Below are 25,759 nucleotides of genomic sequence, written 5' to 3'. Positions count from 1 at the left end.
ATAAAAATAAAATTGGGTTGCCTCCCAACAAGCGCTATCGTTTAACGCCCCTAGCTAGGCATAAAAGCGAGGATAGATCTAGGTATTGCCATCTTTGGTAGGCAATTCTTCGATGAGGCATCTATTTCCCTTAGGAATTTCTTTCTTTCTAGTGATTATCAAACTTTTAGGCACTAGATCGAAAAATTCATTTGTAGCAATTGGTTCCTTAATGATAGCAAAAAGATTGGGATGAATACTTATAGATTTAAGATCCGCAGTTTCCTTACTAGATGATTCACCCTTATTTTTAGGAACATACATAAGCTTGGCAATTTTAGTAGGACGACTTGGAGTATTCTTTACGGAAGAAAAAGCGGTTCCCAAGTTTGTAATGATACCCTCAAGTTTATCAATTCTAGTAGAATCTAAGTTTATCTTCTCATTAACTATGGGTTCATTTTCCTTAATATTTTTCAAAGTCATTCCTACCTTAGATCCATATTGAGCAATTTTATTGTGGATCTTTTTATCTAGATTTTCAATTAATTCAATAGTAGCAACTTTATTTTCAATAGTTTCAAGTCTTTTCATAACATGCTCCAAAGTTAACATGGTTCCATTAACCAAAAGAGGTGGTGAGCCAAATAAATCTAACATAGCATTATAAGAGTCAAAAGTATGGCTACCCAAGAAGTTCCCTCCGGTAATGGTATTGAGGATATATATATACCAAGGATTAACACCTACATAAAAATTGTGGAGAAGAACTGAAGTAGATTGCTTCTTGGTAGATCTATTTTGAGCATTGCAAATTCTATACCAAGCATCTTTTAGATTTTCTCCCTCCCTTTGTTTAAAATTTAGAACTTCATTCTCGGGAGACAATGGAGAAGATATGAGACTAGCCATGACGACAAGCAAACAAACTAGCACACGAGCAAACAAGAGCAAACGGGCAAAAGAGGCAAACGGAGAAAACAGAGAGAAGGAGATTGGGAAAGAGAGGGCGAATAAAATGGCAAGGGTGAAGTGGAGGAGAGGAAAACGAGAGGCAAATGGCAACTAATGTAATGCGAGAGATAGGGATTGTGATGGGTACTTGGTATGTTGACTTTTTGCGTAGACTCCCCGGCAACGGCGCCAGAAATTCTTCTTGCTACCTCTTGAGCTTGCGTTGGATTTCCCCGAAGAGGAAAGGATGATGCAGCAGAGTAGCGTAAGTATTTCCCTCAGTTTTTGAGAACCAAGGTATCAATCCAGTAGGAGGCCATGCTCAAGTCCCTCGTACTTGCACAAAACAATAGCTACTCGCAACCAACACGATTAGGGGTTGTCAATCCCTTCACGGTCACTTGCGAGAGTGAGATCTGATAGATATAATATTTTTGGTATTTTTGGTATAGAGATGCAAAGTGAAAAGTAAAAAGCAAAGTAAAAAAGCAAGCAAGGTTAAAGTGATGGAGATTAATATGATGAGAATAGACCCGGGGGCCATAGGTTTCACTAGTGGCTTCTCTCAAGAGCATAGGTATTCTACGGTGGGTGAACAAATTACTGTTGAGAAATTGACAAAATTGAGCATAGTTATGAGAATATCTAGGCATGATCATGTATATAGGCATCACGTCCGTGACAAGTAGACCGAAACGATTCTGCATCTACTACTATTACTCCACTCATCGACCGCTATCCAGCATGAATCTAGAGTATTAAGTTAAAAACAGAGTAACGCTTTAAGCAAGATGACATGATGTAGAGAGATAAATTCATGCAATATGAAATAAACCCCATCTTGTTATCCTCGATGGCAACGATACAATACGTGCCTTGTTGCCCCTTCTGTCACTGGGAAAGGACACCGCAAGATCGAACCCAAAGCTAAGCACTTCTCCCATGGCAAGAACTACCAATCTAGTTGGCCAAACCAAACAGATAATTCGAAGAGACTTGCAAAGATAACCAATCATACATAAAAGAATTCAGAGAAGATTCAAATATTATTCATAGATAGACTTGATCATAAACCCACAATTCATCGATCTCAACAAACACACCGCAAAAAGAAGATTACATCGAATAGATCTCCACAAGAGAGGGGGAGAACTTTGTATTGAGATCCAGAAAGAGAGAAGAAGCCATCTAGCTACTAACTATGGACCCGAAGGTCTGAGGTAAACTACTCACACTTCATCGGACGGGCTATGATGATGTAGAAGCCCTCCGTGATGACGGCCCTCTCCAGTGGAGCTCCGGAACAGGCCCCAAGATGGGATCTCATGGATACAGAAAGTTGCGGCGGTGGAATTAGGTTTTTGGCTCCTCTTCTGATCGTTTGGGGGTACGTAGGTATATATAGGAGGAAGGAGTACATCGGTGGAGCACCGAGGGGGCCACGAGGCAGGGGGCACGCCCTCCACCCTCGTGACCGCCTCTTTGACTCCTTGGAGTAGGGTCCAAGTCTCCTGGATCACATTCGGTGAGAAAATCACGTTCCCAAAGGTTTTATTCCGTTTGGACTACGTTTGATATTCTGTTTCTCCGAAATACTGAAATAGGCAAAAAAAACAGCAATTCTGGGATGGGCCTCCGGTTAATAGGTTATTCCCAAAAATAATATAAAAGTGGAAAATAAAGCCCAATATAGTCCAAAACAGTAGATAATATAGCATGGGGCAATCAAAAATTATAGATACGTTGGAGACGTATCAACGACGACCTGCTACCCCTTCTTCCTCCACAGCATCTCCGTTGGGCTTGTTCCGCCCTTCTCTGAATTCTTCTACGCGATCTTGGACCACTACCAGGTGCACGCCCTTCATATCCAGCCTCGCTCCCTCCTCGTCTTGTCGACGTTCGCCTTCTATTGCGAGGCGTTCGTGGGGGTGAGGCCGACTGTCGCCCTCTTCCGCCACCTCTTCGCCGTCTGGCTGTACGAGGAGGGCCCGTGCTCAGCGTGCATTTCCTTCTTCTTTCAGCGCAAGGGCTGCCGGTTGATGAAGGCGGGGAAGAAGATAGACACCCATCGGAAGAGATGGGTCTATCTGGATGCCCAGGGCATGAACCCGTTGCTGGCACTGCCTACCGCCCGTCCGCAGAAGGGCGCCTACTGGAGCCATGTGAAGATTACTGATCCCGAGGCTGGGCCCGTCTTGGCGAGGATTGAGGCCGATATGGCCTCGAGGCTCGAGGAGGGACAAATCGTGAAGGAGTTCCTGAGGCAGCGCCTGGCGCCACTCCAGGCGCACTCGCGTCCCATGTGGGAGATGATGGGGGATGACGACAAGCTTCGACTATGCTCGGGGATGCTTCACTCTTCTGATCTGGACCTCACCTCAAGCATTCTCCTGGAGACGATGCCTGTGGACCTTCCGGTGGCCCACCTGCCGTTGTACCATCGTCCTGACAAGGCCGAGCAGTTGGAGGCTGTGTCGGGCTATGTCGAGGTGGCCGCGCCTACTCCGGCGACGGTTGATGTGTCTTCTAGTGGCGAAGAGGAAAGCGAGGAGGAGGAAGAAGACTCTGAGAAAGCCCTCGGGGACCTGGACCTGAATCTTGATGACGCCTCCTCCGCGGAATCCGTTGAGGAGCTGCCGCCGAGGGCTGGAGTCACTGGGCAGCCCAAGGCCGTCACCTCACATCGATCTGGACGCTCTTCGTCCGGAGGGGGCGACGCAGCGACTCCCGGGCGGAGCTCTGCCCCGGCAAGGCCAGCGGCCACTGTTGTGCCCAAATCTTTGGCCTCGCGTCTCGCCAACGTTCAGGGCAGCGGCGTGCCCCCGACGAAGGAAGCCGCTGCCGATCTGCTGGCGAAGAGGAGGGCGCGCCAGGCCTCTGACGCGTGAGTGCCGGTTATTCCGTTATTCTATTGTCCGTTGCGCTTCTGACGCGCATTTCTTGATGCAGTAGCATTGGCGGTGTGCTAAAGAAGATGAAGGGAGGGGCCACTTCTCGAAGTCCCGCCCCTCCCGCTGCTGCTGCCGCTGCCGCCGTGGTGCCACACGCCTCAGCCAACCAAACTGCTGAGCGCGTGGTGGCGGCGCCTCCAGTGGACTCCGCCGTAGCTCCTCGCGAGGGCCAGGTGACCCCTACTCCCGCCGTGCCAACGAAGGGACCGGGAGCTCCCAAGCCCTCAGCCGAGCGGGCGGTCGTGGTGGCGCTCCCTTGTCAGCAGGTGAGGTCTGGTCCCTAGTCCTTGGAGGCGGCCTTCGCTGCGCTGAACTAGCTCTGCGTTGTCTTTAGGGACGGTGATGACCGTGCGATGGACGCCCACTTGGGCCTACTCTCGGGGTGGCTGCAAGTGGAGGAGTCTGTGCTGGCCACCTGGAGTCAGGCTTCGGCGGCCATCACCGAGGGTCGGGAGGAGGCTGCCTCGGCTGCACGGGCGCGGGAGACCGCGGAAGCCCAGGCAGCGTCCTCCGAGAAGCATTGTCGGGAGGCAGAAGACAAACTTAAGACCTTCCGTCAGGAGAGCGCGAAGCACTCCCTAGAGCTTGAGAGGTTGGAGAAGGAGCTCCAGGGCGAGAAGGCTGAGACATCGTGGTTGCAGGAGGAGCAGCTTGCCGACCGCGCGAGCCTGGAGAAGCTGAAGACAAAGGCCGAGGAAGCCAAGGTGTCCCAAGCCAAGCACAAGGGCGAGCTAAAGGCTAGGGAGGACGCCCTCGCAGCCTCGGAGAAGACTGCGACAGTGGGCCGTGAGGCCCTCGCCGCCTTCGAGCTCGAGGCCCGCAGGCTGCTGCATATCGCCTACGGAGAGGGGTTCGAAGAGCCGCTGGCCACCCCGGAGGATGGCGCCACCGGGCTCCTAGCTGCGCTCGTGAAGGCCATGGGCGACATGGCATCTGCAATCGGTTAGTTAGCTGATACCGAGGGCCGATTGCTTCTTACCTCTGCCTTGGCACAGGTGTGCGGCCATCTCTTCCTTCGTGACCCCAGCTTCGACCTGGCCACGATATCCCACCCGCTGGCCGCGAGCCTGGGGGGCGCGGCTGCTGAGTGTGTGGCGGAGAAGGTCAAAGAGCTGGTGGAGGCGTTCCCTCCGGCTGCTGCTGATGCGTCTGAAGAGGCGGAAGCTGATGCCGGCACGTCTGGCGATGCCTGACCTGTTCCTGCTGAGGAGAATGCGAGTGCCTCGGGGAGGCATGAGACTTGTTTGAGTTTGATGAACTTGAGCTTATGGTAATAGCTAGGCTTTGAATTCTGTGATTTCCGTGCTTGCTTCCATTCATGTTTGCTTAAGTGCTCTGCGTCGGCAGGGCCCAGCCCTGCGCATACCTCGATCGCCATTGAGCCCTCCGGGTCACCAGGGCAGGCTCAAGGAATGAGGGGCTACGTGACTAGTGAGGCCCCTGGGTCGCGATGCCCAAGGGTCCCCCTTAACGCTCAAGCGACCCGTTTGCGTTCTGCGTCGGCAGGGCCCAGCCCCGCGCATACCTCGACCGCCGTTGAGCACCGGGACCAAGGAGTGAGGGGCTACGTGACTAGTGAGGTCCCTGGGTCGCAATGCCCAGGGGTCCCCCTTGACGTACGAACGGCTCTCATGAGGGAGAACGAGCACCATACCTTGCTCACGAGCCTTCGCCTAGGATGGGGTCACAAGAAAGCCAGGTGTCTGGGCACCTGGTAGGGTGGCGTCTGCCAGGCGTGACCTGAGCATAGCCCCCCTCGCGATACCCTTCTAAGGAGAAGCTATGAGCGTCGTGAGCTGAAAAGCTCCCTGAGGTTGGTGCGACCGCTGGGGGCCGCCCTCAGTTGTTTATAACTAGCGTGGAGCATAGAGCTACCACACTTGCGCGGAGTGTGGGCATAACCGCTCCTCGGTCGTATCGGCCAGCGCGGAGCTTGGTGCTTCCACTGATTCGTGGGCACAACCGCTCCTCGGTCTTGCCAGCGGGGAGCTAAGCACTTCCGCTGGATCATGGGAGGGGCGCCTCCCACCGGGAGAGACTCCCGGGCGTGTACAGCCCGTCCGGACACGTGGCTTGCACGGCGGGACAGCCAGGGTGTATATGGGCCCTCCTCAGGACGAGCTGAACGACTCTGAGGAAGTTCTTGCGAGCTTACGCATCACTCACGAGACCCTAACCTGAGGCAGGTTGCGCCTAAGTCTTCTTCTGCAAAATGTGAAAAGAGATGGGTTGCCTAGACCTGTGCCGAATGCATCTCCAGAGGGCATTTCATGAGAAGGCCGTGGCACCAACGACCCTAGGAGGTGACGTTAGCAGGACCAGCCCGTAAGACAGAGCTCAGCCGCTGGATTTATCGATGCTGCAGGGACGTCATGCCTAGTCTTCTCATTCTATAGTCCAAAAGATAAACAACCGGCGCGCGGTTCCCGCGGGAGCGAGGCACCTGCCACGGGCCCCTACTTACCCACCAACGATTCGCCCATGCGAGAACAAGGCACCAAGGACCACGGGAGGTGACGTCACGGGAATGGCTCGCGAGACAGAGCTCAGCCCTTGGGTTTAGTGACGCTGTAGGGACGGACCCGAGCACAGACGCCATGCCAGTCCTTAATCATGGGGCGGTCGCGGGTGGGCTCACAAGGGCTCATGACCTTAGTGGCGGTGAGGGTGCCAACCATATAGATAATGCGAAAGGAAGCAACCAGTTATGATTCATGCGCAAAAAGAGACAGTTGTGGGGGTAAGCCCCCAGCAGCTCGAGGATGATGCAGCCCGAGGGGCGCCCTCGACGGAATACCTGAGACATCACCTGGTACTTGTCGCTGAAGAGGAGTTGGGGTAGCTGGAGACGCGAGCCATGCAGGTTGCTCCTGAGGAGAGCCGAGCTCCCAAGGCCCAGGGGCTCCAGAGGCCCTCAGCGGTCGCGGGGTCCTGGTCCTGCTCCGTCAGGACCGCCTGCCGCTGAGCCTCCTAAGCCCCCACGGCCTGTTGTACGAAGTGTTGGTATGTGGCGGCCGCGTTGCGGAGGCCAGAGGGGAAGGCCCTCCTCCAGCCGACCGCCATCGGCTGGAACAGGCCTTAGGCGGCAGCCCTATTGAGGCTCGGGATGCCGATGCAGACGCGAAACTGGTTGCTTGGGTCTTGAGTAGGTGGGTAAGGTTCCTTGGTAGCTTGGTCGATGGGGTCCTGAGCCCCCAGCATTGTGAGGCCCACGCTGGGCTCATGACGACGCACGGCGGAGTGCGCCCGCGAGTGGTGCCCGGGCACCTCCCTCACAACCAGGTCCAGGGTCCCCCTGAGGGAAGCCCCCGAGCCCGTCCTGAGAGAGGCGCCGGGCGCGCCTTCCTATGCGAGGGCGAAAGGCGCCTCGTCAGTAGGCGCGAAGCTTGAGGTGGTGCCGCGGGAGCCCCCGAGGCCTGATAGTCGGGCAGTTGCTTCTTCTTCTTGGGGGCGGTCATCAGGGCTCGATCGCCGCAGTCTGGTAGGCGCGCTCCAGAGAACGTACTGCTCCCTTCTCATCGCAGGCGATCGTGATGACTCCGCCACTTCCAGGCATCTTGAGGACGTTGTAGCCGTGATGGGTCGCCACCATAAACTTGGAGAGAGCCGGATACCCTAGGATGGCGTTGTACGGGAGGTTGATGTTGGTGACGTCGAAGTCGATGAGCTCGGTGTGGTAGTCGTCGCGGTCGCCAAAGGTGACGGGGAGGCGGACCTGCCCCATCGGGAGGGTGGAGCCATCTGTGACTCCGTAAAATGGCTTGGTCGGGTGCAGCTGATCGTAGGGTACTTGAAGAGTCTCGAAGATCTGAATGGAGAGGATGTTGAGCCCTGCCCCAACGTCGATAAGGGTCTTGGTCACGCGGACGTTACTGATGGTCGGGGTGCAGAGCATCGAGAGAGTGCCTGGCGCGGCGGTGCACCTGAGCTGATCCTTGGGGTCGAAGGCGATGATCTGCTTGGCCCACCTAAGGTTGCGTGCAGCGTCAGGCCTGGGGAGCACCGCTTTCACCTCACGAGCGAACTGCTTGAAGATGCAATGAGAAGCCGGAGCGTGGGCTCCTCCCAGGATGCACGCGACCCCGCGTGGCTCCTGGAAGCCCCCCGCTTCGTCTCCCTGGCGGTCGTCGTCGTTCCTTCTTGGAGGTGGTGGCAGCGGAGGCAGGCCCGCGTTGCCCTAGGGCGACCCTCGCGAGGTTGGTCGCGCCAGGGGCGTCACGAGGCTGCTGCTGCCATCGGTCTTCACGAGGCTGATCACGCCATCCTTGGCGCGAGTTCCTGCCGACCCAGCGTCCTCCGCCACGGCCTCCTCCGCGGCCGTAGCCACGGTTGTCGCGCTCAGGGCGCTGCCCGACGCGCCCGCCGCGCATCGCCCTGAGCTCTTGGCAGTCGTTGGTGTTATGGCTATGGACAACATGGAAGACGCGGTACGGACGGTTGTCTCTTGGAGGGTCGTTGTAGCCGCAGCCGCGCTTCACTTCTGGCTCCACGGCCAGCACGGCTGGTCCCTTGCGCTTTGCTTCCTTAGCCTTGGTCTTCTTGTCGTCGGCCTCCGCCTCAAGTAGTTCCAGGAGGGAGAGACGGCCTTCCTCTGCCCTGGCGCACTTCGCCGCGAGATTGAACATCTCGAGGGCCGTGCATAGGTCCTCATGGATGGCAAGCTCCTCCTTCATCCTGATGTCGCAGACACCGTCGGAGAACGCCGAGATGATGGCCTCGTCGGAGACCCTGGGGATCTTGAGGCGCACGGTGTTGAAGCGTTGGATGTACTTCTGCAGGGTCTCCCCAGACTGCTGCTTCACACAGCGCAGGTCTGCGGCCGCTGGAGCTCGGTCGCGGGTACCTTGGAAGTTGGTGATGAAGCGCTCACGAAGCTCCTCCCAAGAAGAGATGGATCCTGGAGGAAGCTTCAGGAGCCAGGAGTGCGCATCGTCCTTGAGGGCCATGGGGAACCAGTTCCCCATGACCTGCTCGGTGCCGTTCTCCGCCTCGATGCTGAGCTCGTAGAGCTAGAGGAACTCCGCCGGGTCGGCGGTATCGTCCTAATGCGGAGGCAGGTCCGGCTTGAACTTGCCGGGCCAGACGAGGCGCCGTAGCTCAGGAGCTAGGGTGCGGCATCCAGCCACGCTCATGATTGCTGGCGCCCCCTGTGCCTGCGGTGCTGGATCTTGGGGTGCGGGCGCCACCACCTCCTGTGGGGCGCGGTTCTGGTGCTACTGAGTGGGGAGCACGCGCGCTTCTGCCTGGGGGCGCGGGACCACCTGGCAGCTCTCCTCGTCGTGCGCGGGGGCCCTGCGGGGCTGTTCGCGCCGTGGAGCCTCGCGCCTGAGCCCTTGGCCGGCGCCGCGCGGTGGAGGTGGGGGCAGAGCGTCGTGGTCCTCGTTCCCCGCCACGGGCGACGGAGGGCGAGAGGAATGGGTCGGTGTGGGCGCCTCCCCGGCGGCATTGACGAGCTCAGTGATGCGGTGGAGCCACTCGTCGTAGAGGTCGTCCGCTGGACGCTAGCGTAGGAGCTCCTGCGCCATCAGTAGCGCAGGCTGCTGGTAGACCGGCCCGTGGCGGACCAGCGAGGACGACGCCGCGGCCGGCGAAGGTGACTGGGTCGCCGTGCGGCCTTTGCACCGCACGTACAGTGGCAACGACGAGTCCTGCTGCTCATGAACGGCTGGGTCCGTGGTCGCGTTGGCGACCGGCGAGTTGGGGTGGAGTGGTGCGTCGTTACCCGCGGGCGCCGTCTGAGCGACGTTGGCGGCGGGGCGGGCGGCGCGTGCTCGGCGAGTGTCCACCATGGCGGTGAAACGAGGTCAACAAAGAAGAGCGGAGCGAGGTCGTCGGAGAAGCGAGATTTCGACATGCCCCCTACCTGGCGCGCCAAATGTCGGATCCCGGGCTCCGCAAAACCCTTAAGATTCGAACACAGGGGCGTGACGAAGATCCCTCCCACTACACGTCTACCTGGCGCCTCGCTCTTCTCCTGGTGGTGGGAATGGAATGCAAGCAAGCAAACAAGTAGAGTACACAAGAGTTTACCCAGGTTCAGGCCACATTGTGGTGTAAAACCCTACGTCCTGCTTTAGTGGATTGGCCTCGCGAGGGCTCGAGTATGAACAAATACAGTGGTTTTCTGAGCTCAGGAGGCGAGCTCGAGAGGGATGAGGAAGGAGATGTTCTTGCTCCTTTTCTATGATAAGTCCCAATGGGTTGGTCGTCCCTATGCTAGGAACCCTAGCTATACTTATATAGACGGCCAGGGTCCTCTTCCCCCCGAAATGTTTAGGCGGGAAGGGAATCCCATAATGGCCATTTGAGCGGGAACACAAGGATGCTCCTATCCTGACAAAAGGTGGTCTTCGCCTGCAAAGAGGGCTGGCGGTGACGCGGTGGTGGGCTCGGTGATGACATCCTTCCTGTCGTCCTTGTGGTCTTCAGTCTTGTTGCACCAAAGGGGAAACCTTTGTCTCACCCCTCGGAAACCTGCGCTTGTGCGGTCTCTTTTGCACCGATATGGAAACTGCGCACGCTGGCATGGTTCGTCATGGCTTGCGTCACTACCTCCTCCTGAGGCAGCCCTTGCCTTGAGATCTCTGCCCTCCCGAAGCAGCCTAGCTGAGGCCACTCTTGGGAGAGGTCTTGGTTGCCCCTCTGGAGCAGCCTAGGTGAGGCCACTCCCTGAGGAGGTCTTGGTCGTTCTCCTCGCTAGGGCTGGCCCCCTCGCGAGGGTCTTGAGCAGCTGGTCGATCAGCTGGGCCCTACCGGGCCGTACCAGGAACGTGACGTGGGCTGCAGACAGGCAAGTCTGGGTACCCTGGTTCCCAGTACGCCGACACCCACCGTAATACTTATGCTCTTTAGAGAAGCCACTAGTGAAACCTATGGCCCCCGGGTCTATCTTCCATCATATTAATCTTCCAACACTTAGTTATTTCCTTTGTCGTTTATTTTACTTTGCATCTTTATTTCTCTTTATCATAAAAATACCAAAAATATTATCTTATCATATCTATTAGATCTCACTCTCGTAAGTGACCGTGAAGGGCTTGACAACCCCTTTATCGCGTTGGTTGCGAGGTTCTTATTTTTTTGTGTAGGTGCGTGGGACTTGAGCGTGATCTCCTACTGGATTGATACCTTGGTTCTCAAAAACTGAGGGAAATACTTATGCTACTTTGCTGCATCACCCTTTCCTCTTCAAGGGAAAACCAACACAGTGCTCAAGAGGTAGCAAGGTATTCGGACACCGGAAAGGTTTTGGGACATTTCGGATATTTATCAGGGAACCGAGGGGTTACCGGAACCCCCCGGGGAAGTTATGGGCCTTAATGGGCCATAAGGTAGTAGGAGAGGGCAGCCCACAGGGTGGTGCCCCCCCAAGGGCAGTCCGAATTGGGGGAGGGGGCGCGGCCCCCTCTTTCCCTTCCCTCTCCCTCTCCTTCCCTCCTTCCCCCTCTTGGAATAGGAAAGGGAATCCAACTAGGATTGGGAATCCTAGTTGGACTCCCCCCTTGACGCGCCCTCCTTGGCCGCCGGCCTCCTCCTCCCCCTCCTTTATATACGTGGCCAGGGGCACCCCTAAGGCACAACAGTTATTTCTTAGCCGTGTGCAGTGCCCCCCTCCACGGTTACCACCTCGGTCATATTATCGTAGTGCTTAGGTGAAGCCCTGTGCGGATGACATCACCAACACCGTCACCATGCCGTCGTGCTGACGGAACACTCCCTCGACCCTCTACTGGATCAAGAGCACGAGGGACGTCATCATGCTGAACGTGTGCTGAACACGGAGGTGCCGCATGTTCGGTACTTGGATTGGTTGGATCTTGAAGATGTTCGACTACATCAACCGCGTTACTAAACGCTTCCGCTTTCGTTCTACGAGGGTACATGGACACACTCTCCCATCTCGTTGCTATGCATCTCCTAGATAGATCTTGCGTGCTTGTAGGATATTTTTTGAATTACTACGTTCCCCAATAGTCGGGACGGCGCCCTACATGTGCAAACTAAGAAGTTAATTTGAGCTCAGATTGTGCATCTAAATCAAATAAACTCCCATATACACTCCTCCACTAAAACCACAAACCAATCTGATCTAGAGCATGAAATGAGCTAAACTAGCAATGAGAGATGAAAGGATGAAGTTGCAAATGTTTTAGAACACTTGGATAGTTGGTGCACCGCCAAATCTTAGGGAAAATGGAGCTTGGAGGAAGAACAAAGGAGAAGAAAGAGGATAAAGCTTCTGTGTGGCTCAGGCACCTCATATCATGTTTGTTTTGTGTGAACTCAAGTGGCATCATGCTCATCGAACACCTCATGTGCATAGGAAGGAAGAACAAAGTAGCACACACCTCCCACCTTCTATGAGGAAAAAACAGAGGAGAGGGCGGGCAAGGGCGAGGATATATATATATAGGCAAATTTTTAGTCCCGGTTGGTGTCTAAAACCGGGACTAAAGACTGACCTTTAGTCCCGGTTGGAGACATGAACCGGGACTAAAGGGCAGCGTGCCTGCCGCAACCTCTTTAGTCTCGGTTGGTGTCTAAACCAGGACTAAAGGTCCCATTCGAAGCAGGACTGATGCCTGCCGAGCCCCGGCTGGTGTCGTAACCGCTCGAACCGGGACTGGTGCTCACATTAGTCTCGGTTTATTATATGACCGGGACTATTGCTCCGATCCGGCTAGAACCAAAGCCCTATTTTCTATTAGTTATATAGTTTGTCCCGTGAAATATAAGGATTGGTCAACCTTGCTGCACCTTGTTACTTTGGCTACTTGTTACTTGCTATGAATTATCTTGCTATCAAACTGTCTGTAACTACCACTTTATGACACTTGCAGAGAATACCTTGCTGAAACCACTTATTAATTCCTTCTGCTCCACGTTGGGTTTGACACTCTTACTTATTGAAATGACTATGATTGATCCCCTATACTTGTGGGTCATCACCCACCTTCCTGCAAAAGTTTGGATCATTTTAAGAATGTCCAAAACTAGACCATGTTCAATGGAGGGTGTCCGGTTAGGCCAGAAAGCTCCGTCTGAGAGCACGTTGTTTCTCGACATCTTTGAAATGGCCACAGTTTCTTCCATGGTCTGGTATGACCAATTCAAGGAACCATATGAAGTTGTTTTGGTTTTCGACGTGCATTTTCTAGAGTTTTCTCGGTCAAAATAGGTTGATAAATGGTCGAACGTGTCGCAACTTGTAAACAATGTCGAAAGTCATTCAAAGCAGGCATGGATTCCTACCATGGGCATGCCCACCTTCTTGCAGAAGTTGGGGTCAGTTGAAGGGAGTAGAAAAATAGACCATGTGCAACGGAGTGTGTTTGGGTAGGGTTAGAAGGGTCCGTTTGAAAGCACGCTTTTTCAACACCCATCAAATGGCCCCAATATTTTTTTCACCAGCTTTGAAAGAACATGTGGTGCCCCTAAGTTTGGTTTTCGTAATTGATGACAATCTTTATGGACTAATGGTTGCCTTGAGTTATATTCATAGGATTTGTCCATAGGCATTTCTTGAAGTCCATTAGTTGGTTTCAAGGAGTTTATGTGATGACCAAGGTGGCATTTAAGGATTTATCCAAAGATTGGTCATGTGAGAGTTGAGCTTATTGCAAGCATATCTTGAAGAAGAAGATTGTATGAACATTCATGTTTACCTTCAAGGCATCATCTTAATGAAGAGAGTTGGAAAGATTCAAGGTTGATCAAGACTAAGTAAAAGAGTGGTTCAAGTTGATCAAACACACAAAGCGTAGAAGATGTACCAAGCGGGATCAAGTGATCGCATGGTTTTGTAAGCATTGTCCATTACGCTTTGTGTACTAACCTGTGGTCTATGTGAGAGTTGTTTGTGGGGTTAGGTACGTTTCCATGGGCTTGCATCAAGTGGGAGATCTCATACAACCCATGAAGGATGACATCAAGTGGTGATCATCATCAAGATCGCGGTGTGCAAGTTCAAGTGGAGCATCATGAAGAGATCATGCTTGAAGCCTCTCGTCCATTGTGGTGACAATGGACTTGTGAAGATGTGCCGAAGCGTGGCTCACCAATAGTGGAGTGTGGGGGAGCAATCAACCTGTCTTCATCGTGCCGACACAATCAAGAAAGGTGGTCCAACTTGAGGAAGCCAAGATCATCATCATCTATCTCAAGCGGACTACATGCAAGGCAAAGGTTTGCCATTGATAGGTTTTTTATTTTACCGGTCTCATGGTGGTAGTTGGGAGACTAGGTTATAGGATCGTTTGCTATACTATCAAGGGGAGCTCTCAAGTTAGTATCTCGATCGTATCATTCGTAGAGAGCTCAAACCATTGCATCCTTGCGCCATCTTTCACGGTTCTTGTTTGGTGTTTCTCTTTGTGAGTTTTAGAGCTTATGGTCATCTTCATAACAAGCTCGAGTTCATAAAAATGGAGTTCATATACATCTTCTATGATGTTTTTGATGTTGGTGTTTGTGCCAGTTCTTCATTTATAGAGGTTATCTTTATATCATAGGCATACTACCCCTATCACTTCTTACTATAACCAACTCAAGGTCATATTGTCGCCATTGGATAGTATTTGTCGTCATCTATCCAACAAGCTTGAGTTTGCTCAAATCGGAGCTCATTTGCAGAAGTTATGGCAGTTCAGGCTTTTTTGTATCCATCTGTTTGCTTGGGCTATGTTGAAGCTCACTAGCGGTAGTACCGCCCTGGACAGCGGTAGTACCGCTTGCGCGGTACTTCCACGGTTTCAGTGTCGTGGGCACTACCGCTTGTTTTTGGGCTTCTGTACTCTCTTTTGCTTCGACGACAGTTGGGCACAGTAGTACCATTTCAGACGGTAGTACTGCACCTGCCCTGCGGTAGTACCGCTTGTCACGGTACTTCCATGTCCGACTACCGTTACTATTCCGCTTATATTTTAGCCTCTAGATACGTATTTCCTCTACGCAGAAGTAGAGCGACAGTAGTGAGTGGTAGTACCACTCAGTGTTGTAGTACCGCGCTGCTCTACTCTACTACCGCGTTTTCACCTATTCTCGCAACACCTAGCGGTAGTACCGCTCCGAAGGCAGTACCGCCTTCTTGAATTTCTCAATTGCACATTACGGATGGAAATACCATGCCAGCGGAAGTGCCGCTCACCCGAGCGATATTGTCGCTTGTGTGTGGGCTGAGGACATAATGGTTGGATTTGTGGGTGCCTATAAAAGGGGGTCTTCTTCCCCATTGAACCCAACCCTTTGATCTCGTGTTCTTCCCCCATTGTTGGCCTTCTCCGAGCTTGCTATCTCTCAATCCCTCCAATTATTCTTGCTAGTTCTTGAGGAAGAAGAGAGAGGAGTTCTAGATCCACATTTCCACCAATCACTTTCTCCTCTATGTGAGGGGAACCCCTTGGATCTAGATCTTGGAGTTATTTGTGTTCTCTCCTTCGTTCTTCCTCTCATTTTCCTCCATATCATTAGTTGTTGTGGTGGGATTTGGCAGAGAAGGACTTGGGCACTCCGTCTACCCTTGCCATTGCATTTGGTGCATAGGTTTAAGTTATCCACGGTGATACGTGGAAGTGAAAGTTGAGAAGCTTATTACTCTTGGGTGTTTGGGCACCCTAGAGCTTGTTCCTCTTGGGTGCTTTGGTGCCCTAGATGGTTGGTGCTTTCGGAGTTCAATCATTGTTGTGTAAATCTCCAGGCAAGTGTCGGGGTCTCCAATTAGGTTGTGGAGATCACCCCGAGCAATTTGTATGGGTTCCCGTGACCGCCCCCAAGGGTTCCCAAAGTGTACAGGTTCGATGATCGCCCCCAAGGGTTTCCATTTGTACGGGTTCGGTGACCGCCCTCAAGGGTCCCTTAGTGGAATCACGTCATCTTGCATTGTGCATGGGCGTGAGGAGATTATGATGGCCCTAGTGGCTTCTTGGGGAGCATTGTGCCTCCACACCGCTCCAAACGAAGATTAGCATCTGCAAGGGTGTGAACTTCGGGATACATCATCGTCTCCCCGTCCCTTGGTTATCTCTTACCCGAGCCATTTACTTATGCACTTCACTTTGTGATAGCCATAGTGTTTCATGTTATATATCTTTGTTGGGGATCGTAGCAGAAATTCAAAATTTTCTACGCATCACCAAGATCAATCTATGGAGTAATCTAGCAACGAGGGGAAGGAGAGTGCATCTACATACCCTTGTAGATCGCTAAGAGGAAGCGTTCAAGTGAACGGGGTTGATGGAGTCGTACTCGTCGTGATCCAAATCACCGATGATCCTAGCGCCAAACGGACGGCACCTCCGCGTTCAACACACGTACGAAATGGAGACGTCTCCCACGCCTTGATCCAGCAAGGAGGAGGGAGAGGTTAGGAAGAGAGTCCAACAGCAGCACGACGGGGTGGTGGTGATGGAGTGGCAGTTCTCCGGCAGGGCTTCGCCAAGCTCACGCGGAGGAGGAGAAGTATTGGAGGGGAGGGGCTGCGCCAGGTTCAAGGGTGTGGCCGCATCTACATACCCTTGTAGATCGCTAAGCGGAGGCGTTCAAGTGAACGGGGTTGATGGAGTCGTACTCGTCGTGATCAAAATCACTGATGATCCTAGTGCCGAATGGACGGCACCTCCGCGTTCAACACACGTACAGCCCGGTGACGTCTCCTATGCCTTGATCCAGCCAGGGGAGAAGGAGAGGTTGGGGTAGACTCCATCCAGCAGCAGCACGATGGCGTGGTGGTGGTGGAGGAGCACGGTACTCCAGCAGGGTTTGGCCAAGCACCGCAAGAGACGAGGAGGGAGAGGGGTAGGGCTGCGCCAAGAAGGAGATGTTCTCGTGTGTATGGCAGCCCAAAACCCCACTATATATAGGGGAAAGGGAGGGTCTGTGCCCCCACCTAGGTTTCCATCCCTAGGGGTGGCGGCCAGCCCTAGATCCCATCTAGGGGGCGGCCAAGGGGGGAGAGAGGGGGGGCGCACCACTAGGTGGGCCTTAGGCCCATCTGAGCCTAGGGTTTCCCCCTTTTCTCTTCTCTGTTTGCCTTGGGCCCTGGTGGGGGGCGCACCAGCCCACCTGGGGCTGGTCCCCTCTCACACTTGGCCCACGCAGCCCTCTAGGGCAGGTAGCCCCACCTGGTGGACCCTCGGGACCCTCTCGATGGTCCCGGTACGTTACCGATAGCACCTGAAACTTTTCCGGTGACCAAAACAGGACTTCCCATATATAAATCTTTACCTCCGGACCATTCCGGAACTCCTCGTGATGTCCGGGATCTCATCCGGGACTCCGAACAACATTCGGTAACCACGTATATCTATTCCCTATGACCATAGCGTCATCGAACCTTAAGTGTGTAGACCCTACGGGTTCGGGAGTCATGCGGACATGGCCGAGACAACTCTCCGGTCAATAACCAACAGCGGGATCTGGATACCCATGTTGGCTCCCACATGCTCCACGATGATCTCATCGGATGAACCACGATGTCAAGGATTCAATCAATCCCGTATACAATTCCCTTTGTCCATCGGTATGATACTTGCCCGAGATTCGATCGTCGGTATCCCGATACCTTGTTCAATCTCGTTACCGGCAAGTATCTTTACTCGTTCCGTAACACATCATCCCGTGATCAACTCCTTGATCACATTGTGCACATTATGATGATGTCCTACCGAGTGGGCCCAAAGATACCTCTCTGTTTACACGGAGTGACAAATCCCAGTCTCGATTCGTGCCAACCCAACAGACACTTTTGGAGATACCTGTAGTCACCCAAAGCATTCCTACGGTATCCGGGATTTGCACAATCTCATGGTCTAAGGAAATGATACTTGACATTTGAAAAGCTTTAGCATACGAACTACACGATCTTTGTGCTAGGCTTAGGATTGGGTCTTGTTCATCACATCATTCTCCTAATGATGTGATCCCGTTATCAACGACATCCAATGTCCATGGTCTGGAAACCATAACCATCAATTGATCAACCAGCTAGTCAACTAGAGGCTTACTAGGGACATGTTGTTGTCTATATATCCACACATGTATCTGAGTTTCCTATCAATACAATTCTAGCATGGATAATAAACGATTATCATGAACAATGAAATCTAATATAATAATAACCAATTTATTATTGCCTCTAGGGCATATTTCCAACAGTCTCCCACTTGCACTAGAGTCAATAATCTAGCTCACATCGCCATGTGATTAACACTCACAGGTCACATCGCTATGTGACCAACATCCAAGAGTCTACTAGACTCAATGATCTAGTTCACATCACTATGTGATAAACACTCAAAGAGTTTTGGGTTTGATCATGTTATGCTTGTGAGAGAGGTTGTAGTCAACGGGTCTTGCCATATTCAGATCCCTATGTATTTTGCAAAACTTTATACTGTAGATGCTGCTACCACGTTCCACTTGGAGCTATTCCAAATTATTGCTCCATTATACGTATCCGGTATCTCTACTCAGAGCTATCCGGATAGGTGTTAAGCTTGCATCGACGTAACTCTTTATGTCGAACTCTTTATCACCTCCATAACTGAGAAACATTTCCTTATTCCTCTAAGGATAATTTTGACCGCTATCTGGTGATCTACTCCTAGATCACCTTTGTACCCTCTTGCCAGACATGTGGCAAGGCACACATCAGGTGCGGTACTCAGCATGGCATACCGTATAGAGCCTATGACAAGAGCATAGGGGACGACCTTCGTCCTTCCTCTTTCTTCTGCCATGGTCAAGCTTTGAGTCTTACTCAACTTCACACCTTACAACTCAGGTAAGAACCCCTTCTTTGACTGATCTATTTTGAACTCCTTCAAAATATGTCAAGGTGTGCTTTCTTTGAAAGTATCATCAGGCGTCTTGATCTATTTCTATAGATCCTGATGCCCAATATGTAAGCAGCTTTATCCAGGTCTTCCTTTGAAAATCACTCTTCAAACAACCGTTTATGCTTTCCAGAAATTCTACATTATTTCGAATCAGCAATATGTCATCCACATATACTTATCAGAAATGTTGTAGTGCTCCCACTCACTTTCTTGTAAATACAAGTTTCTAGCAAACATTGTATAAACCTAAAAGCTTTGATCACTCCATCAAAACATATATTCCGATTCCGAGATGCCTGCTCTAGTCCATAGAAGGATTGCTGGAGCTAGCATACCTTTTAGCATCCTTAGGATCGTCAAAACCTTTTATTGTATCACATACAACTTTTCTTACAAAAACGGGTAAGAAAACTTGTTTTGACATCCATCTGTAAGATTTCATAATCGAAAAATACAGCTAATGCTAACATGATTCCGATGGACTTAAGCATTGCTACGGGTGAGAAATTCTCATCGTAGTCAACTCCTTGAACTTGCGAAAAGACTCTTTCCCACAAGTCGAGCTTCATAGACGGTAACATTACCGCCCATGTTCGTCTTCTTCTTAAAGACCCACTTATCTCAATGGCTTGCCGATCATCGGGAAAGTCCACCAAAGTCCATACTTTGTTCTGATATATGGATCCTATCTCGGATTTCATGGCTTCTAACCATTTGTCGGAATACGGGCCCACCATCGCTTCTCCATAGCTCGTAGGTTCATTGTTGTCTAATAACATGATATCTAAGACAGGATTACCGTACCACTCAGGAGTAGTACATATCCTTGTCGACCTACGAGGTTCAATAGCAACTTGATCCGAAGCTTTATGATCACTATCATTAACTTCCTACTCAACAGATGTAGGCTCCACAGAAAACATTTTTTTGTGTTGCATCACTCTCTGGTTGAAATGAAGGTTTGACAACCTCATCAAGTTCTATCTTACTCCCACTCAATTCTTTCGAGAGAAACTCCTTCTCGAGAAAGGTCCCGTTCTTAGCAACAAACAATTTGCCCTCGGATCTGAGATAGAAGGTATACCCAACTGTCACCCTTGGGTATCCTATGAAGATGTGTTTGTCCGCTTTGGGTTCGAGCTTCTTTGGCTGAAGCCCCAAGCATCGCATCCCCAAACGTTAAGAAATGACAACTTTGGTTTCTTGCCAAACCAATGTTCTTATGACGTCGTCTCAACGGACTTAGATGGTGTCCTATCTAAAGTGAATGCAGCTATCTCTAACGCATAACCTCAAAATGAAAACGGTAGATTGATAAGAGACATCATAGATCACACCACATCCGGACACACCATTATCTTGTGGTGTTCGAGGTGGCTTCAACTGTGAAACAATTCCACAATGTCTTAAGTGATTGCCAAACTCATAACTCAGAAAATCCCCTTTGATCATATCGTAGGAACATGATCTTATTGTTATGATGATTCTTAACTTCACTCTGAAATCGCTTGAACTTTTCAAACGTTTCAGACTTGTGCTTCATTAAGTAGATATACCTATATCTACGTCAGTGAAGATGAGAAAACAGCGATATCCACTGCACGCTTCAATTCTTATTGGATCACACGCATCAGCATGCATGATTTCCAACAAGTCACTTGCCCATTTCATTGTACCTGAAAATGGGGTGTTAGTCATCCTGCCCATGAGGCATGGCTCGCATGTGTCAAGTGATTCAAAATCAAGTGACTCTAAGCATCCATCGACATGGAGTTTCTTCATGCATCTTACGCCAATATGACCTAAGCGGCAGTGCCACGAGAAAGTGGTACTATCATTATTAACTCTACATCTTTTGGCGTGAACATGTGTATTACCACGACCGAGATTCAATGAACCATTCACATAGGGTGCATGACCATGAAAGGTATCATTCATGTAAACAGAATAACCATTATTCTCTAACTTAAATGAATGACCGTATTGCAATGAACATGATCTAATCGTATTCATGCTCAACGTAGACACCTGATAACATATATCTAGGTTCAATACTAATCCCGAAGGCAGATGGAGCATGCGATGGTGATCTCATCAACTTTGGAAACACTTCCAACACACATCGTCACCTCGCCCTTAGCTAGTCTCTGTTTAGTCCATAGCTTTTGCTTCAAGTCACCAATAATAGTAACTGAACCGGTATCCAATACCTAGGTGCTACCAGGAGTACTAGTGAGGTACACATTAATAACACGTATATACTTTGTTGAAGTTACCAGCCTTCTTATCTACCATGCATTTGGGGTAATTCCGCTACCAGTGACCGTTCCCCTTACAATAGAAGCACTTAGTCTCGGGTTTGGGTTCAACCTTGGGTTCCTTCACTGGAGCGGCAACTGGTTTGCCATCCATGAAGTTTCCCTTCTAGCCCTTGCCCTTCTTGAAACCAGTGGTCTTGTTAAACCATCAATACTTGATGCTCCTTTTTGATTTCTACCTTTTGCAGTCTTAAGCACCGCGAACAGCTCCGGGATCAACTCCATCCCTTGCATGTCATAGTTCATCGCGAAGATCTAGTAGCTTAGTGATAGTGGCTAGAGAACTCTATCAATCACTATTTTATCTGGAAGTTTAACTCCCACTTGATTTAAGTGATTGTAGCACCCAGACATTCTAAGCACATGCTCACTAGCTGAGCTATTCTCCTCCATCTTGTTGGCAAAAGAACTTGTCAGAGGTCTCACACCTCTCAACACGGGCATGAGCCTGAAATCCCAATTTCAGCTCTTGGAACATCTCATATGTTCTATGGCATTCAAAACGTCATTGGAATCCCGATTCTAAGCCGTAAAGTATGGTGCACTAAACTATCAAGTAGTCATCAGGATGTGTCTGTCAGGTGTTCACAACATCCACACACAACGTTGTAGGGGTTTGCACATCGAGCGGTGCATCAAAGACGTAAGCCTTCTGTGTAGCAGTGAGGACACTCCACGGACTACGGACCTAGTCCGCATCAGTGCTTACAATATCTTTCAACTTGGTCTTTCTCTAGGAACGTATTGAAACAGGGAGCTACAACGTGAGCTATTCATCTACAACATATTTGCAAAGACAATTTAGACTATGTTCATGGTAATTGAGTTCATCTAATCAAATTATTTAATGAACTCCCACTTAGATAGACATCCCTTTAGTCATCTAAGTGAAACATGATCCGAGTCAACTAGGTCGTGTCCGATCATCACGTGAGATGGACTAGTCAACATCGGTGAACATCTTCATGTTGATCGTATCTTCTATACGACTCATGCTCGACCTTTCGGTCTTCCGTGTTCCGAGGCCATGTCTGTACATGCTAGGCTCGTCAAGTCAACCTAAGTGTATTACGTGTGTAAATCTGGCTTACACCCGTTGTATTCGAACGTTAGAATCTATCACATCCGATCATCACGTGGTGCTTCGAAACAACGAACCTTCGCAACGGTGCACAGTTAGGGGGAACACTTTCTTGAAATTTTAGTGAGAGATCATCTTATTTAAGCTACCGTCGTTCTAAGCAAATAATATGTAAAACATGATAAACATCACATGCAATCAAATAGTGACATGATATGGCCAATATCATTTTGCTCCTTTTGATCTCCATCTTCGAGGCTCCATGATCATCGTTGTCACCGGCATGACACCATGATCTCCATCATCATGATCTCCATCATCGTGTCTTCTTGAAGTTGTCTCGTCATCTATTACTTCTACTACTATGGCTAACGCTTTAGCAATAAAGTAAAGTAATTACATGACGTTTATGTTGACACGCAGGTCATAAATAAATTAAGACAACTCCTATGGCTCCTGCCGGTTGTCCTACTCATCGACATGCAAGTCGTGATTCCTATTACAAGAACATGATCAATCTCATACATCACATATATCATTCATCACATCCTTTTGGCCATATCACATCACAAGGCATATGCTGCAAAAACAAGTTAGACGTCCTCTAATTGTTGTTGCAAGTTTTTACGTGGCTGCTATAGGTTTCTAGCAAGAACGTTTCTTACCTACGCGACAACCACAATGTGATATGCCAATTTCTATTTACCCTTCATAAGGACCCTTTTCACCAAATCCGATCCGACTAAAGTGGGAGAGACAGACACCCGCTAGCCACCTTATGCAACTAGTGCATGTCAGTCGGTGGAACCAGTCTCACGTAAGAGTACGTGTAAGGTCGGTCCGGGCCGCTTCATCCCACAATGCCGCCAAATCAAGATAAGACTAGTAACGGCAAGTAAATTGACAAAATCGACGCCCACAACTGCTTTGTGTTCTACTCGTGCATAGAAACTATACATAGACCTAGCTCATGATGCCACTGTCGGGGATCGTAGCAGAAATTCAAAATTTTCTATGCATCACCAAGATCAATCTATGGAGTAATCTAGCAACGAGGGGAAGGTCAGTGCATCTACATACCCTTGTAGATCGCTAAGCGGAAGCGTTCAAGTGAACGGGGATGATGGAGTCGTACTCGTCGTGATCCAAATCACCGATGATCCTAGTGCCGAACGGACGGCACCTCCGTGTTCAACACACGTACAGCCCGGTGACGTCTCCTACGCCTTGATCCAGCAAGGGGAGAAGGAGAGGTTGGGGAAGACACCATCCAGCAGCAGCACGACGGCGTGGTGGTGGTGGAGGAGCGCGGTACTCCAGCAGGGCTTCGCCAAGCACCGCAAGAGACGAGGAGGGAGAGGGGTAGGGCTGTGCCAAGAAGGAGATGTTCTTGTGTGTATGGCAGCCCAAAACCCCACTATATATAGGGGAAAGGGAGGGGCTGCGCCCCCACCTAGGTTTCCATCCCTAGGGGTGGCGGCCAGCCCTAGATCCCATCTAGGGGGCGGCCAAGGGGGGAGAGAGGGGGGCGCACCACTAGGTGGGCCTTAGGCCCATCTGAGCCTAGGGTTTCCCCCTTTTCCCTTCTCTCTTTGCCTTGGGCCCTGGTGGGGGCGCACCAGCCCACCTGGGGCTGGTCCCCTCTCACACTTGGCCCACACAGCCCTCTGGGGCAGGTAGCCCCACCTGGTGGACCCCCAGGACCCTCCCGGTGGTCCCGGTACGTTACCGATAGCACCCGAAACTTTTCCAGTGACCAAAACAGGACTTCCCATATATAAATCTTTACCTCCGGACCATTCTGGAACTCCTCGTGATGTCCGGGATCTCATCCGGGACTCCGAACAACATTCGGTAACCACGTATATCTATTCCCTATAACCCTAGTGGCATCGAACCTTAAGTGTGTAGACCCTACGGGTTCGGGAGTCATGCGGACATGGCCGAGACAACTCTCCGGTCAATAACCAACAGCGGGATATGGATACCCATGTTGGCTCCCACATGTTCCACGATGATCTCATCGGATGAACCACGATGTCAAGAATTCAATCAATCCCGTATACAATTCCCTTTGTCCATCGGTATGATACTTGCCCGAGATTCGATCGTCGGTATCCCGATACCTTGTTCAATCTCATTACCGGAAAGTCTCTTTACTCGTTCCGTAAAACATCATCCCGTGATCAACTCCTTGGTCACATTGTGCACATTATGATGATGTCCTACCGAGTGGGCCCAGAGATACCTCTCCATTTACACGGAGTGACAAATCCCAGTCTCGATTCGTGCCAACCCAACAGACACTTTCGGAGATACCTGTAGTGTACCTTTATAGCCACCCAGTTACGTTGTGACGTTTGACACACCCAAAGCATTCCTACGGTATCCGGGAGTTGCACAATCTCATGGTCTAAGGAAATGATACTTGACATTAGAAAAGCTTTAGCATACGAACTACATGATCTTTGTGCTAGGCTTAGGATTGGGTCTTGTCCATGGTCAGGAAACCGTAACCATCAATTGATCAACGAGCTAGTCAACTAGAGGCTTACTAGGGACATGTTGTTGTCTATGTATCCACACATGTATCTGAGTTTCCTATCAATACAATTCTAGCATGGATAATAAACGATTATCATGAACAATGAAATATAATATAATAATAACCAATTTATTATTGCCTCTAGGGCATATTTCCAACAATCTTGCTATCACCTAATTGTTTATCTTACTTAGCATAAGTTGTTGGTGCACATAGGTGAGACTGGTTGTTTTAGGTTTTGTGCTTGACAAATTAAATGCTAGTTTTATTCCGCATTTGTTTAAGCCTAAACCGTAATTATTTTAAAGCTCCTATTCACTCCCCCTCTAGGCGACATCCACGATTTTTCAAGCTTCTATGACCAACTCAAGGCACAATGCCAAGTTGTTTTTGTTTTCGATGAATTTCGCTTTCCTTGGAGGCTTCTCGGTCAAAAAGATCGATAAATGGTTGCACATGTTGCAACATGCAAACGGTGTCGAAAGTACTTCAAACCAGGCATGGATGCCTACCATGGGCATGCCCACCTAATTTCAAAAGTTGGAGTCATTTGAAGGATGTCCAAAGATAGATCATGCGCAATGGAGTGTGTTCAGGTAGGACCAAAAGGGTCCGTTTGGAAGCACGTTGATTTCGACATACATCAAATGGCCTCAAGTGTTTTCCACCAGTTTCTATGACCAGCTGTCAGGACCCCGACTCAATGCCACATCGATCTAGCATGTAACACCTCATATCACTTTGCGGCCTCACGCACGGTATTCCCACGGGTGTCGCCTTACCTTTGCCCGGGACCGTTTGCGCCTTTTGGCACACGTATATGACAGTGTCGCTAGCATCCATATGATAAGGAGTCCGGGCTGACATGGCTAGTCGTAAACCCAAAGCGGCACAGACCTACAGGGACAGGCATCCATGACCCAGCATCGAACGTGTCGGTCATCAGCGAGTGAATCCAGGCTGTAGCACTGGGCTAGCAGGACTCCGGTGAACCGGGCTGTAGCGGGCTAACAGGACTCCGGTATTCACCGCGTGACATTTCCCCGAAGGGACAGACACAGGAACGAAGAAGGACACATGCCGGCCAGCCTAAG

Source organism: Triticum aestivum, chromosome 7A (genome assembly GCF_018294505.1).
Source record: "Triticum aestivum cultivar Chinese Spring chromosome 7A, IWGSC CS RefSeq v2.1, whole genome shotgun sequence".
Classification (NCBI taxonomy): Eukaryota; Viridiplantae; Streptophyta; class Magnoliopsida; order Poales; family Poaceae; genus Triticum; species Triticum aestivum.
Note: the sequence above shows the minus strand (reverse complement) of the source record.